Consider the following 14,674-nt stretch of genomic DNA (forward strand, 5'->3'; position numbering starts at 1 on the left):
ACACACACCTCTCTAATAGCTAAGCTCACCTCCTTGAGATGAGAAGCTAGAACTTAGCTACACACCCCCTATAATAGCTAAGCTCACCCCCATGACAAAATACATGAAAATACAAAAAAAGTCTTTACTACAAAGACTTCTCAAAATGCCCCGAAATACAAGGCTAAAACCCTATACTACTAGAATGGCCAAATACAAGGCCCAAACGAAGGAAAAACCTATTCTAATATTTACAAAGATAAGCGGGCTCATACTTAGCCCATGGGCTCGAAATCTACCCTAAGGCTCATGAGAACCCTAGGGCCTTCCCTTGGATCTCTAGCCCAATCTACTTGGAGTCTTCTACCCAATGCCCTTGCGGGATAGGATTGCATCAAAAGACCTTATTAAAACTCAAAGATTCAGCTTCCATAGAAGCTTCTCAAGCAAGTTTCCATAAAAAAACATTCCAAACATTGTTAGGTTATTGATATATATTTTTCTAGGTGTTATAAGACATATTTAGTGTTATTTTTATATTTTAGATTATTTTAAAGTCAATTTTCAACCATATTCAAAGTTATGCAAAAATTTGACTATAATTAATTTAATAGTTTTATTGTCAACAATTTATATTCATAAATGTATATAATTGTTAAATATAGTGAATTTAAATTTACAAATTTGTTGCTAAATTAAAGGATATAGTGATATTTTTCCACTACTAAGTCACTAACTTCTAAGCATAGCGCAACCCATGTGAGACTTGAAACATGTATATTGGCTATCATAACTAAAGTAATGGGTTTCACGTGATACATTGAAAAAAGACATTGTCCCTCTCTTAAGCTTTGAACCAAATCCAAACAATCAATCTCAAATATAATGGTCATGTATCCCAACTCCAAACCCCAGTCAAGACCATATTCCTTTTGTATATATTAAAAATAATTTTCATGTTTATTAATTTTTGTAAATATTTTTTAAATCCATAAAATAATCTATAAATTATTATTGAATCTATTTAAAGGCCAACATTATGTGTAAATCTATAATTCTATGTAAATTGTGACAACATTGATATATAAAACACACAAAAATGTCACTTAGAGGTGTAAGATAACATGCCATCAAGTGATCATACGAAAATCAATGATATTCATATTCAAATCTTCTCCATATAAACAAAAAATTAAGGATTTTTTTTTTTATTGATGATAGATTTAATTATTAATTATACTATCAACTAAATCAGAGTAAATCATAAAGAGATTTTAGAATTAATGTTTAAGTGATCAACCAAGCTTAAATTATATATATATATATATATAGCTTAATCTGGACAAAATTAATAGCATAAAATTTTAGGAAAAAATTATTATTAATTAAATAATAATAATAATAATTATAATAAGTATTATTATTCGGAAAAGCATAAATGAAAATTAGGTAATCATTAACTTTTTTCCATTTTTTATGCATTTAATTTTTGTATTTAATTTGTTTTTAGGTTTTTTATGTCTACATTAAATTATGGGTAAACGTAATTAAATATAATTCACTACTAAAAAAATGGCTTTTTACGACACCAAATTTACGTCGGTTGTGTAGGAACCGCTCTAAAAAGTTGAACGGTGGCATTTTTGTAATTTTTGTGAAATAATTTGCATTTTACGACTTGCAATCTAAGGCGGTTATCAGAAACCGCCTTAGAATGTTACAGGCTATAACATTTACGCCGGTTTTCATTAAAAACCGTCATAGTTTTAAACAAAAAAAAAAATCAAAGTTAAATCGCTTAGACATAATTTGTGCCCTCAACGTATTGTCTTTTCTTTGAAACCCTATAGACAACACTGAGTTGCAGGGAAGACGCGTGTAACTCATCGAGTTGTTGTTGAAGAAGCTGGAACCTTGTTTACTGGGCTGCAAACGGGTCAGTGGCCATTTCTGATTTTTTTTGTGTTGTTCGTGGTTGTTGGAATTTTTTTTTTATCAATAAAATATATCTATATTGATATATTGGTTAGAATGTTAGCTTCACATGATAAAACTTGCACTATCTCCTTCATAGTTGATTTCACCTATTTCATTTAACTTAAAGCTCCCATTGCTGTGCTTTAGTAGTTGGCGGCATTGTCTGCGGAGTTTCTCATACTCCTTTCTGCATTTAAGGATTTAGCATAAAAACAACATTATGTTAAACTCAACAAACAGAAGAGGGAAGTACACACAAAATTAAGTTTTAAATGATGGAGAAACATGATGGATCGAGCATGAATTTGGGGATCCAATATATATGTTTACCTATTTTGAGTTGTTATAGCATCTCTTTCTTCTTTTGTACTGTCCAAGTCATAGCTGTATAATTTGAATATGTAATCAGTAACCATAATACATATAGAAAAGGTTGGGGGGAAAATTCTATTGACATAAATGAGAGAAGGAAATCAATATCCTTCCCGGTACCTAACATGAAGCAAAGAATCAAGTTTGTTGTATTATAATTTATAAATGATAGATGACTAAGGTTCTTCCCAACCAAGTAATGCAGCCTCATACACTAAAATTTCAAAAGGAGAAAGGCACTTCAAATTGCCCCAAGTAACTGTATGTCCATTCCGTATCTCCTGTGTGTCTAAAGTTTCCATAATCCATATGTCCTAGATCCCAAGTATTTAAGAAAATAAATTGTAAACATTATTTAGAAATGAAAGATAATGGATAACATGCTTACACTCCAAGTAGGAATGGCCAAACTTCAGCTCTGATACTAGGATCAACACCCTGCATCAGATATTTATAATGATATCAATTTCAAAGAGAAACACCAAAACCACAAATTTAAAATCTAGATGATCAGATTATTAAAGTCACTCCACTACGAACTCTTTTCATGAACTTAATTCCACCATCTCGTATACCCCCATCCTGGGTAAACACGCTTTTCCATTGCTGAGGTGTAAGGACATGTTTTCTTTTCCTGCGTGACCATGGTGATTTAAGACGACCCCTGAAATTTTGCCAAAAGTAATTATTCAATATTACCGCTTAGTTCCACTATGTTTTAAGAAGGTCTGTGTGAATTATTGGCCATGCATGTGTGAGTAGTATTGTGTTTCCTCATGAGCCTCATGTTTTCCATGGCAAATTAATCAAATTACAACAAGAGGCACGTAGAGAAAATTGGAAGTGGGGTTTGGTTAATTTGTGTCATTGTTAAAGAGAAAGAAGAAAGGGAATCACATATTTATAAGTACAAAACAATAACAAATAAAAAGGGAAATTTATCTCTTAAACTGTCAGTTAGTAAAGCAATTCCATGTAAAGCTCTGTCAGTTTTATAAGGATACCCTACAATTTGATTGTTCTTAAACTGTGTGCCTTCTATCATTGTTATTAAATAGGAGTTGACAGCTCAAGTTTCTACTGAGACTAACCCTGTATCGCTTCTTCCAAAAGTTGTGTCTTTACTTTATTAAGTAATAACCGTCTTTGAATGTCTAAGCAGACACAACATTCAAAGACGGTTATTAAGTAATAATCGTCTTTGAATGTCTAAGCAGACATAGCATTCAAAGATGGTTTTTTGATAATAACCGTCTTTGAATTATTCTAACTTGCAAAGACGGTTATTATAATAACCGTCGTAAAAAGCACTTTCATTTTAACGATGTTATATACAATGACGGTTTACAACCGTCGTTAAAAGCACTTAATAACCGTCGTTAAAAGTCATTTTTCTAGTAGTGATTTAAATAGTCATTATATTTAATTAACGATTAACATTTAATATAAAATATTAAATTTTGTAGTTATATTAATTAATAATTAATATCTATAATTTAGTTATTATGATATTTGTAATTTAGTAATGGTAATTAATTTTTAATGTGTACAATTGATAGGAAAAATCTTTCAGATTTTTTTGACCTAAAAATGCTTTCTACGCAGCTTATTTCGCTCTCTCCCTCATCGTGGTGCTTTGTTTTACAAGTTCTGTCTCATTTTTTGAAACTTTTTCAGATTTCATGTTTTATAGTTTTACAATTACTTTGTTTTATATTTTTATATCTTTTTCTATATTTCACTCATTTAGAAAGTTTTCTATTAGAGCTATGACATAAAAAATTACACTCATTTAGAAGAATTAACTGGACTTTGAAAGTCCGTGTAATACGTCTTTGGATATTACTTGAGTTCAAGAATCCAAATGATACAAGTAGTATTGAATTATTTCTGTTGGATGAAAAAATTACCTTAAAATTCAAATATTTCATTTTTTGTGCAACATTTTTTAATTTAAAATCGACTAGCATATGTTTTTGCCTATATATAGAGTGATACAATTCATGTATCTATCAAGAAAAAATATGTTGATGGTTTCTGGAAAGTACTTGAAGAAGGAAAAACTTACTTGATTCAAAATATGTTGGTAGCTAAAAATAATGCAAAGATCAAGTATATAAATATAGATACAAGTTGGTTTTCTTATTTAACAATGATTTTTCAAATATTCAAGTTGAGAAAAAATTTCATTATCATTTTGTTTTTATGTCTTTTAGAAACATTGTTGCTTCAAATGAAGGTCTTTTGATTGGTGAATTATTTGTGTTTTTTAAGCTTCAACAAGTATTTTCCCTCTACTAGAAAACACGATTTCTACATCAGTCAAAAATGTCATTCAAAGACGGTGGTCAACCATTTTTGAATGTAACGTTGTTGATAGTTAAACGTTTCGACAACGGTCTACAATTGACCGTTGTAGAAATACAGTGCTTTCTAAGTCGGTGTTAACCCAACCACCGACTTAGAAAGGTAAGTATTGAATATAGTGGTGACATTAGCAATGACTTAGAACGTGTGTTATCAAAGTCGTTGCTTATGTCATGACCATATTTGAAAGACGGATTTTCAAAACGGTGTTGACGTACGCACCAATGTAAAGATTAGACCTTTTAAGTTGGTGTTAGTTTCATGACCGATGTAAAAATATGTGCTTCCCAAGTCGGTGCTGACGTATGCACTGACGTAGAAATGAAGTGTTTTCAAAGACTGTATTGACATAAGTACCATCTCAGAAAGTGTGTATTTCTACATCGATGCTTGCATCAGCACCAACGTTAAAAAGGGATTAACCTGCAATTAAATTTTAGGTTAATTAATAATCATTATTTATAATTACAATATTATCTATATTACTAATAATCAATAAATATAATTATATAATATGAAATTAACTAAAACCTAAGTATAAAGATAAATATTTCAAAATTATTATTGTGAAGTGTCAATGATAATTATCCAAATAATTTACCTTGTCTATACTTGTAACAACGAGTAATAATTTACCTCTATAGGGACCCTTGTATGAGGTAGTTATGTATGTAAATGTACAGAAAAGCCAAAAACAAAATAACTAAGCATTCACCAACCTCTTAATTACAAGAATGAAGTTAAAAACAGGTTGAGAAATAACAGGTATGTAAATAATAGAATACCGGCCCACTTATTTTGTCTCTTCTTTTTTCGGGTTCTAAAACACAGTTGTAAAATTTAGATCAATAAAAATAAATTTTAGTGTAGAAGGTTTAAAACTTTTGAATAAAAATAAATAAAAATATGTCCATAATTTTCTATGGCATTAGGTTATCCTTTTATATTAAAAACTATATAAAGCATTAAATACAAAAAGGAGCTATTAGCTAAATGAAACACGAGATTAAATAAAATTAATGATATAATTAAAGCTATTTATAAAGGTATCTCAAATATAAAACATATATAAGACTAATAATCTGTTGAAGGTAAATTAATGTTTTTTTTTTTTACTGTTTTTGAGTTGATGAGTTGATGGGCCCATATCAAGTATTTTGACATTTGATCTTCTATTTTGTTTGCAGATGCAATTGGTCACGTTGATAAGAAAAATCATATAAAGGAAACTAAAAAAATGGGTACAAATAAATCGTTGAGATTGCTGCAAGATGTATAGTATATTTTAATATAATTATTATTTCAATTCAAAATGGTTTTACAATTATTTATGCCTATTTATATAAACACGTTGTCAAATTTAATTACTTGCTTTGTGGTAATTTATAACTGGTGTGTTATACTAATAACATTGCAAGATAATATCAAGTTGCCAAATTTTTTTGCTTTGGAATTTTTTTTAATGAAATTCATTACTATGTAGATTTTGAAGATCCTTAGGGAAATGTGTTTGAAGTTAAAGTTAAGAAAAAAAAAAGTTTACTTGACAAAAGACCTTAAAATAATTCAACATCTTTATGATATGTTAATGGAAAAAATTTCATAATGCATGTTAAAGATATATATATGGTGACAAAAATTTATCCTAGAGATCCAAATGATTTTAAACTCAATCTAAATGAAAGGTTCTTTTTATTCTCATACTTCTAGGAAAGTTGCACATATGTTTATGTACTAATTAATCAACAAAGTTTCTGCAACTGATATTGTATCTAGTGCATTGATATGTTTTTCTATATTTTTGTTTTTGGGGATAAAAATAGCTACCTAACATATGATTAATGTAATAGGTAATGTCATTTGATTTTTATGATCATGTTTTCTCTAGGAAGAACAATGTGATAATTCTAATTGACCAATTACGAAAGAAGTAGCCATGCAAAATCACCTAAGAGATTGATAGTGGTTTTGTATGCATACTTATTGGTGGTTAGGTTGGTTGTTATCAAGTTAATCATCTTATAAAAGAAAAATCTATAAAAGTTGGAGTTTATGAGAATAAAAGTGATAAATTATTTTTCCAATTGCTTTAGTTAATTATAATTTTAATACTTTTAATTCCTAGTGTATGGTGTGTAATTTTGTTTGAAATAATTTTAATGAAAATTGTTATGATTGTTTTTGCAATTCATTTGGTTATATTTTTTATTGTAACTTATTAAAGTTTGTTATTCTAACTTTTTTTATAACTAGATTTGGCCCATGCGATGCATGACATAAAGTTTGTTAGTATAGTTATACCGTGATTTTGTATTATATAGTTGTATAAAAAAAATTATTGAAGTTTTTGATTGAATTATGTTTGACATATATAATAATAAGTAAAGTATTAAAAAATAATTTAATTTAATAAAAGTAAGGTAAAATGTGTTACTATAAAGCTATTATTGTTGTTGCAAAGAGTTGTATATGCATATAAATTATTGAAACATATATGTAATTAAAAAATAATATTATATTAGAAATATACATGTAACTAAAAGTGTATGTTAGTATGCAATTTTTTAGGTGAATTATTCCTTCAACAAAAGATATCACCCGTACTTAATAAAGGATGCTAATACTTTTAAAATGAAGTGAAATTATAGGAAAAATATAAGTAATTATGATGTATATATATATGAGAAATAAAAAATATATTATATGAGATTTGAAAAAGCATGATAAAAACCTAGATGAAACCAATAATAAAAAAAATACAAATTAATATATATAGAATATGAACTAAACTCATTTACAAAAACCCAAATCAAACCTAACAAACCATTTCAACTAAAAGGAAAAAAATTCACCTAAATGGTAAGTAATGCAACATTTTTTACAAAAACAATTAAAAGAAGGGAAAGAAAGGAAAAAATGTGAGAATATAACAAATATAAAAAAAAATCCAATTCATTAAAAAATTATTTATTTGTACCAAAGATTTTGCTAAGGTTAAAATTGTGTGCGGATGAAAGAGAGAAATGGAAAAAACATGAGAAATAGTTCAAAAACCTAGCATAAAAGGTTTTTATTAAAACGGAAATGGTGCAAAACCCAAAAGCTACCGTAATTACTATTAATATTCATATTAGGTTATGATGAAGAAACATTGATTATAATTAGAGAATCAGATGTTAATGATCATTTTCAAAAAATAAATAATTAAATGCAATGTAGAATAGAAAATTGAAATAATGTAGGAAAAAAGGGTATTTACCTTACCATTTAAGGATTTTAATTATATCAGTGGTTATAATGAATTTATTTTTATGCATAGCAAAAGATTTTTTTGTATATTTTTTCTCTTTTTCCTTTGATATTTTTAAAAAATGTGTATGAGTAATAATATAATATTTAATTTTATTATTTAATATCAAAATTAAAATTTATTTAAACATCTAATTTATATTAGTTACTTATTTTTTTTAATTATATAAATTTGTTTAAATTCCAAAACTATCCCTAAAATAAATTAACTGAAATAAAGCAAATGATAGTTTTCTTTTCTTGTCTAACATAATTTGGTGTTAACACACTCCAACTAAATTTGAAGTGTGAGTATGTTAACAAACCATATATATATATATATATATATATATATATATATATATATATATATATATATATATATATATATATATATATATATATATATATATATATATATATATATATTTAAAGGATATGTACATAGATACAAATTTTAAATTTTAATTAAATATAATTATAGTAAAATTGAACAAAGCGATTAATTGTATTTTTAACTAAATATATATTGTGTTAAAAATATTAAGTCTATTTAAATTTATTATGACTTATTTTTTCTTCAAATAATTATTGAATACCTATATCAAAAGTATAAATAAAAAAAATAATCTAAATATATTTTTTTTTGTAATTGTTAATATTATTTTGACGTGTACTTGATTTTTGTCAGTTTATAATAAATATTTTTTAATTTATTTTTATTAACAACTAAAATTTATTTAAATTTTTTGAAATTGTAGAGTTTTTAAAAATATATTTACCTGTTAATTATTTTAAAATGATATTTTTATTTATTTTGAAGATAATATTTTTAATTATATTATATTGTTCAAATATTGAGTTGGTTAATCTCACCATGTCATAAATTTATGGTTCAGATGCAATAAAATTTGTCTATTATTATTATTATTTCTTTGATTTTAATTTCATTATTTTTACTTTTAATGTTATTTATTTATAAGAGTCATTATATGATTCAGACTTTATATCTTATAAAATAATTATAATAAGGATTATATATATATATATATATATATATATATATATATATATATAATATTAATCATACTTTTCATATATATTAATTTTTTATTTTATTTATTTTTTAGTGAATTCAGAAAGACGGTGTTATTAATAATAATAACTACACAATTATTATATATTACAATTATTTTATATTTATGATACTTAGTGAGTATTTATTATTTTTTAATATGTTATATTTATTATTATTATTATTATTATTATAACAACATTTAAGATTTGAATAAAATTAAATAATAAAAACTAAATATATTTAGGTTTAAAAAAATAATTGATAAGAAAAATCAATATAATCTAATATTTATAAAATTAAAAACTAATAATTTTTCAATAAATTATAAACACTTCTATATTAAAATTGAAATAAAATTAAGATACATTGTTTAGCTTTTTTCTACCTTATTTGATATTTGGTTAATAATTAAATATATATGAGCATGTTGAAAGTTAATATTAATGAAGTTAAATATAATTAAGTGAACTAAAACATATTAGCTTCAATCAACTATTGTGCATAAACCTAATTTAAAATATATATTATTAACTTAATTATGATTATCAAAATTTTATACTAAATATAACTAATATGAGCAATTTAATTTTTCATTGAATAAAACTAATTTCATTAAATAAAATAAGAATGACCATATTTTGACAAATAATATACGTATGATTTGAACAAAACAATCCAATACTAAATAATTGATATTTTAAAATGCATTGTTTGGTGATATATTTTAATAATTTTGATAAATAATTATTAATTATAAAATTTAAGAAATATCAAAATACATACTTTACAAAAACTTAAATATTCATAATTTTAAAAGTATACTTACATGGTGAAAATTGGTTAAAGCAAACCAAACAAGTACATATCTATAAAAAAAAGTAGAGTAAAGAAAAAGAAAATCAATAGAAAAAAAATAAAATAGAAAAGAGGGTAACTATTCATTTAAGAAAGTGATCTCAAATAATTTGAGGAAAATTCTAGATGAAATTAATAATAAAAAAATACCAATCAATGTATATAGAATACAAATCAAAAACCACAATTATAAGTGAAAGAAAAAAAGGCAACTCACTTGTGTTGTAAGTAATACAATAATTTGGCAAAACAAATTAAAAGAATAATAAAATAGGAAGAAAGGTGAGAATATAACATAAATAAGGAGATTCATTATATTCTAATTTACCAAAAATTATTTACCTGTACCCAAAATCTTGTTAGAGTTGAAATCATATGGTCATAAAAGTGTAAAATGGAGGAATGATGAAACCTTTAATCTCTTAGAAGATCAAACATAGAAAAATAGATCTTTATCTTTATATATTAGAAAGAAAGATGATACAAAGACTAAAAGTCACAATATGAAGCTAAAACATGATATTTATAAAATTTATGCAATGAAGAAAAATTACATTAATAATTTATTTCCGAGGCTGTTATGAAGTTCAAAAATTTTGTTTATATATTATTATTATTATTATGCATGGATTGATCATTGTTTGAATTAATAGTGTAATAAAAAATTATAAAAAAATATCACTAGTATATGATATTTCTATAATATATATATATATATATATATATATATATTACAATCACATAATAATATAATTATGTATAATAGTTATTATAATATTCCACATATGACATATATAATATAATGAGAGGGAGAGAGAGTTCATTCTATTTTTCAAATGTTAGAAAAAATTGATGTTTATTGTATTTTTGGAACTAAATAAAAATACATAATAAAAACAAAAGTGGAATAAATTGAATTGAAATGACCTCCTGCCTTTGTAACTCAGAAGAACAATAGTTTTTTTTTTTATTTGTCTAAGCTCTCACTCTCACTATGATGGAACCTTAATTTGAGGATCTAAATTTTAGTATAACAAGCTGAGAACTTACTTGGGACTCTCTAAAATTAAAGAAAATAAAAAGGAAAAAAACAGAATTAGAAAAGGAGATGAAAAAACAATGCCACAATCTTGAAACATTGATAAGTTTAGGATGATTCATCACAAAAAATAAAATTATTTGATAAGAACCTAAAGTTTCACACAAGAAGAGAGATACTCTCTTAATTGTGTCTAATCTAAAATTTCATCAAAAGCTCCAACAAAGTGCTCAAGGAGTTTATTTATAATCCCTACTAATAATTCTAAATTAGGCCCAAGGCCCAATAATTAATTTAATAATTAGAAGACTTGAAAATAAAAATAAAAGGTCGTAGCCCATTACAAAAAAATCGACCCAAAATACAATTAAAAACAAAAATAAATCATATTCTAAAAGTTGGTTAAAATTTATGAGTTTCGCTTCTACTTCTCATCCCTCCATGGGAAAATTCAGTATCTTGCCAAGTTCTTAAAATCTCTTACCCTTTACTTAAGTGATTGGTCCATCCATGTTGAGCTCACCTAAGTCAAACTCTTCCTCTTTAGATAGTCCTCTATCATTCCCTCTTTTTTGGGAAGAATTCGCCTTTGAATTGATCTCAAAGATACCTACATCACAAAGAGTCGAGTCAAGTCAGTAACATTAAAAGTGTTGCTCACACCATAGTCTAATGGTAAATAGATTTTATATGCATTATAGTTGATGCGCTCTAAAACTTGAAAATGACCATCTCCTCTTACTTGAAGTTTATATTTCCTTTTGGAAGTAAATCTATTCTTCCTCAAGTGAATTGAAACCCAATCACTCGATTTGGAAACCATTTTCTTTCTCCCCTTATTGGAATATCTAGCATATTGTTTAACCTTTTTCTCAATTTGTGCTTTCACCTTCTCATGCTAAATCTTAACAAAATTGTCTTTAGAAAGTCCATCCCTATTCATCATAGAAAAAGTGTTAGGCAAAGATAACAAATCAAGAAGGGACAACGGACTATAGAACCGTAAACTACCTCAAAAGGAGAATAAGAAGTAATAGAGTTTACTACCCTATTATAAGTAAATTCAGCATGGGGTAGACATTCCTCCCATGTTTTCAAATTCTTACCTACCACGCACCTTAGAAGTTGAGATAAAGTTTGATTTACCAGGATGACGGGCATAGCACATTGGCTCAAACTTTCTTTCACCTATCCTTTTTCCATCAAGCTCTCTACTTGTCTTTGGCTCTCTTTTGTGTCTTATGGATTACTTGTATATGTTGGCCTATTTGGTATGAAAACTCTCAACATGGGATCAATTTGGTGTTCTATCCCTTTCAAAGAAGGCAACCCATGAGAGGGGGGAGGGGGGGGGCTTTGGGGAAGACATCACAAAACTCCTTCAAGAATGCTTCTTCCACACCTATAGGCAAAGAACTAGCAATAGAAGACAAACAATAATCATGAGGTATTATTAAATACATAGGTTGCCTAGCTAACATCATTATCTTCACCTCTTTTTTTCCTCATGAACAAGCTCTGTATTTTACTCTCCTTGATTTTCATTTTTTTTTACAGTTTCACTCTTTTTTTATCTCTTTTTTCTTTCTTTTCTCTCCTTTCATGCTCTCTCTTTTCATCAATTTTGTTTTTCTCTTCTTTTCTCTCTTGTTCTCTTTTCATTCTCATTTTTATTTGATCCTCACAAACCTCACTTGGAGACAAAGGTGTGAGGGTAACTTTTTTCCCTTTATGTACAAATGAAAATTTATTTGTGACACCATTATGGACAACATCCCTATCATACTGTCTAGATCTTCCAAGTAAAAGATGGCTAGCCTCCATAGGGACAACATCAAATAGTATCTCATCAACATATTTTCCAATGGAGAAGCATATCAAAATTTGTCTATCTTCAATTAGCTCCCCATTCTCGCTTAACCATTGTAGTTCATGAGGCCCAGGGTGAGGGGAAGTTTTCAAAGCAAGCTTTTCAATCAATCTTTGGCTAGCTACATTAGTGCAACCCCCATCAATAATAAAATAACATTTTTTCCCATGACCATGCACCTAGTATGAAAAATGTTCTCCCTTTGAGTTTCATCTTTATCCTTACACACACTACCAGAGGTTGTACATCACATTCACTTTCACTCTCACTAGAAGAGCTAGAAGATGCACTAGTGATATCCTCATTGCTGAACACAACCATAGTCATTTTGTTAGGACATTGGGAGGCAATATGGCCTTTTCCCAAACACTTAAAACATTTAATATAACTCATTTTTGAAGAAGTGAGACTAGGGTTAGAATTATTTTTACCAAGGGCAACACCTTTTTCATGAGATTTGAATGAAGATCCTCCCTCATTCTTCAATGTCTCCTTATCCTTCTAAGTTGAAGAGCCATAGGGGGACTTCTTATATATTTGTTGCTCCACATTGATAGCTTGATGAATGAGATCCTTCAAAGAGGCATAGTGGTGTAACTTTACAATGTCTTGGATCTCCCTATTGAGACCATGCAAAAACCTTGTCATGGTGGCCTCTTCAGACTACTCAATTTGAGTCCTAATAAAGGAAATTTCCATCTCTTTGTAATACTCATCCACACTCATATTTCCTTGAATTAGTCTTTGGAGCTTGTTGTGAAGGTCTCTCCCATAGTAGGACGTCACGAATCTCTCTCTCAAAACTTTGTTCATGTCTTGCCAAGTATTAATCAAAGGCCTTTTCATCCTCTCAACATCACTCCTCACATGATTCTAGCACACTAAGGCATATCCCTCAAACCCCAAGGAGACTAATTTGATTTTTTTTCTCTTCATTGTAGTTGTAGCAAGCAAAGACTTATCCAACCTTCATCTCCCACTCAAGATACACTTTTGGATCACAAGTCCCTTTAGAAGTAGGGATCTTCACCTTTACTCCCTCAATCCCTTCCCTCTTTGCCTACCTCCATATCTTTTATGATTTCTTCTCTCCTTATACCTCTCATTCCTCCTTCCTCCTTCATCCTCTTCATACTCATATCTTCTCCATGAGAAGAATTAGATGATTTGTCCTTTCTTCTTTGCTCTATATTTTCAATCCTCTCACTTAAAGCTTTCCTACTCCTATGCATTCTTCCCAAACTCTCCTTATTCTCCTTTTTCATTCTCTCCATCCTTTTTTCATCTTCATAACTCAATCTTCTCATTTGATCACTAAGTTTAATCATCTATGCCATGAGCCTTGCAATTTTTGGAGATGGTGGAATAACATCTCCACTTGTAGAAGCCATACTTACAAGTAAAGTTAGTGCACAAGTAATAAACATAATAGGACCTCACCACTAAACTTAGTGTTTCACTCAAGTTCACTCGTGTATTACTCTTTCAAGGTTTTTTCTTTTATAATGTGCACTCTTGTCTTTTATCACTCTTGCTCCTTTTCAGTTCTTAAGCAGAACCTTCAAGCTCAAAATCAAGAAGTATTCATTGTGAAATATGTCACAAATTAAAACAGAACTTAAGAAGCCAAGAATAGAAATACTCTAAGACAAAATTAAGAAATTTAAAGAAAAACAAAAAAAATAACAAAATAAATACTCAAAAGGAATGCCAAAGAAGATAACAACCTAGAAGGCTCTGGAATCAAGAAATATTTTTAAAAAATTAAAGTAATATTTTTCTTATTACAAACAATTCCCAAGAATTTTATTGTTATTTTCAACAAATTTTATTTAACAGATATGGAAGT

Source organism: Glycine soja, chromosome 14 (genome assembly GCF_004193775.1).
Source record: "Glycine soja cultivar W05 chromosome 14, ASM419377v2, whole genome shotgun sequence".
In the NCBI taxonomy this organism is placed as follows: Eukaryota; Viridiplantae; Streptophyta; class Magnoliopsida; order Fabales; family Fabaceae; genus Glycine; species Glycine soja.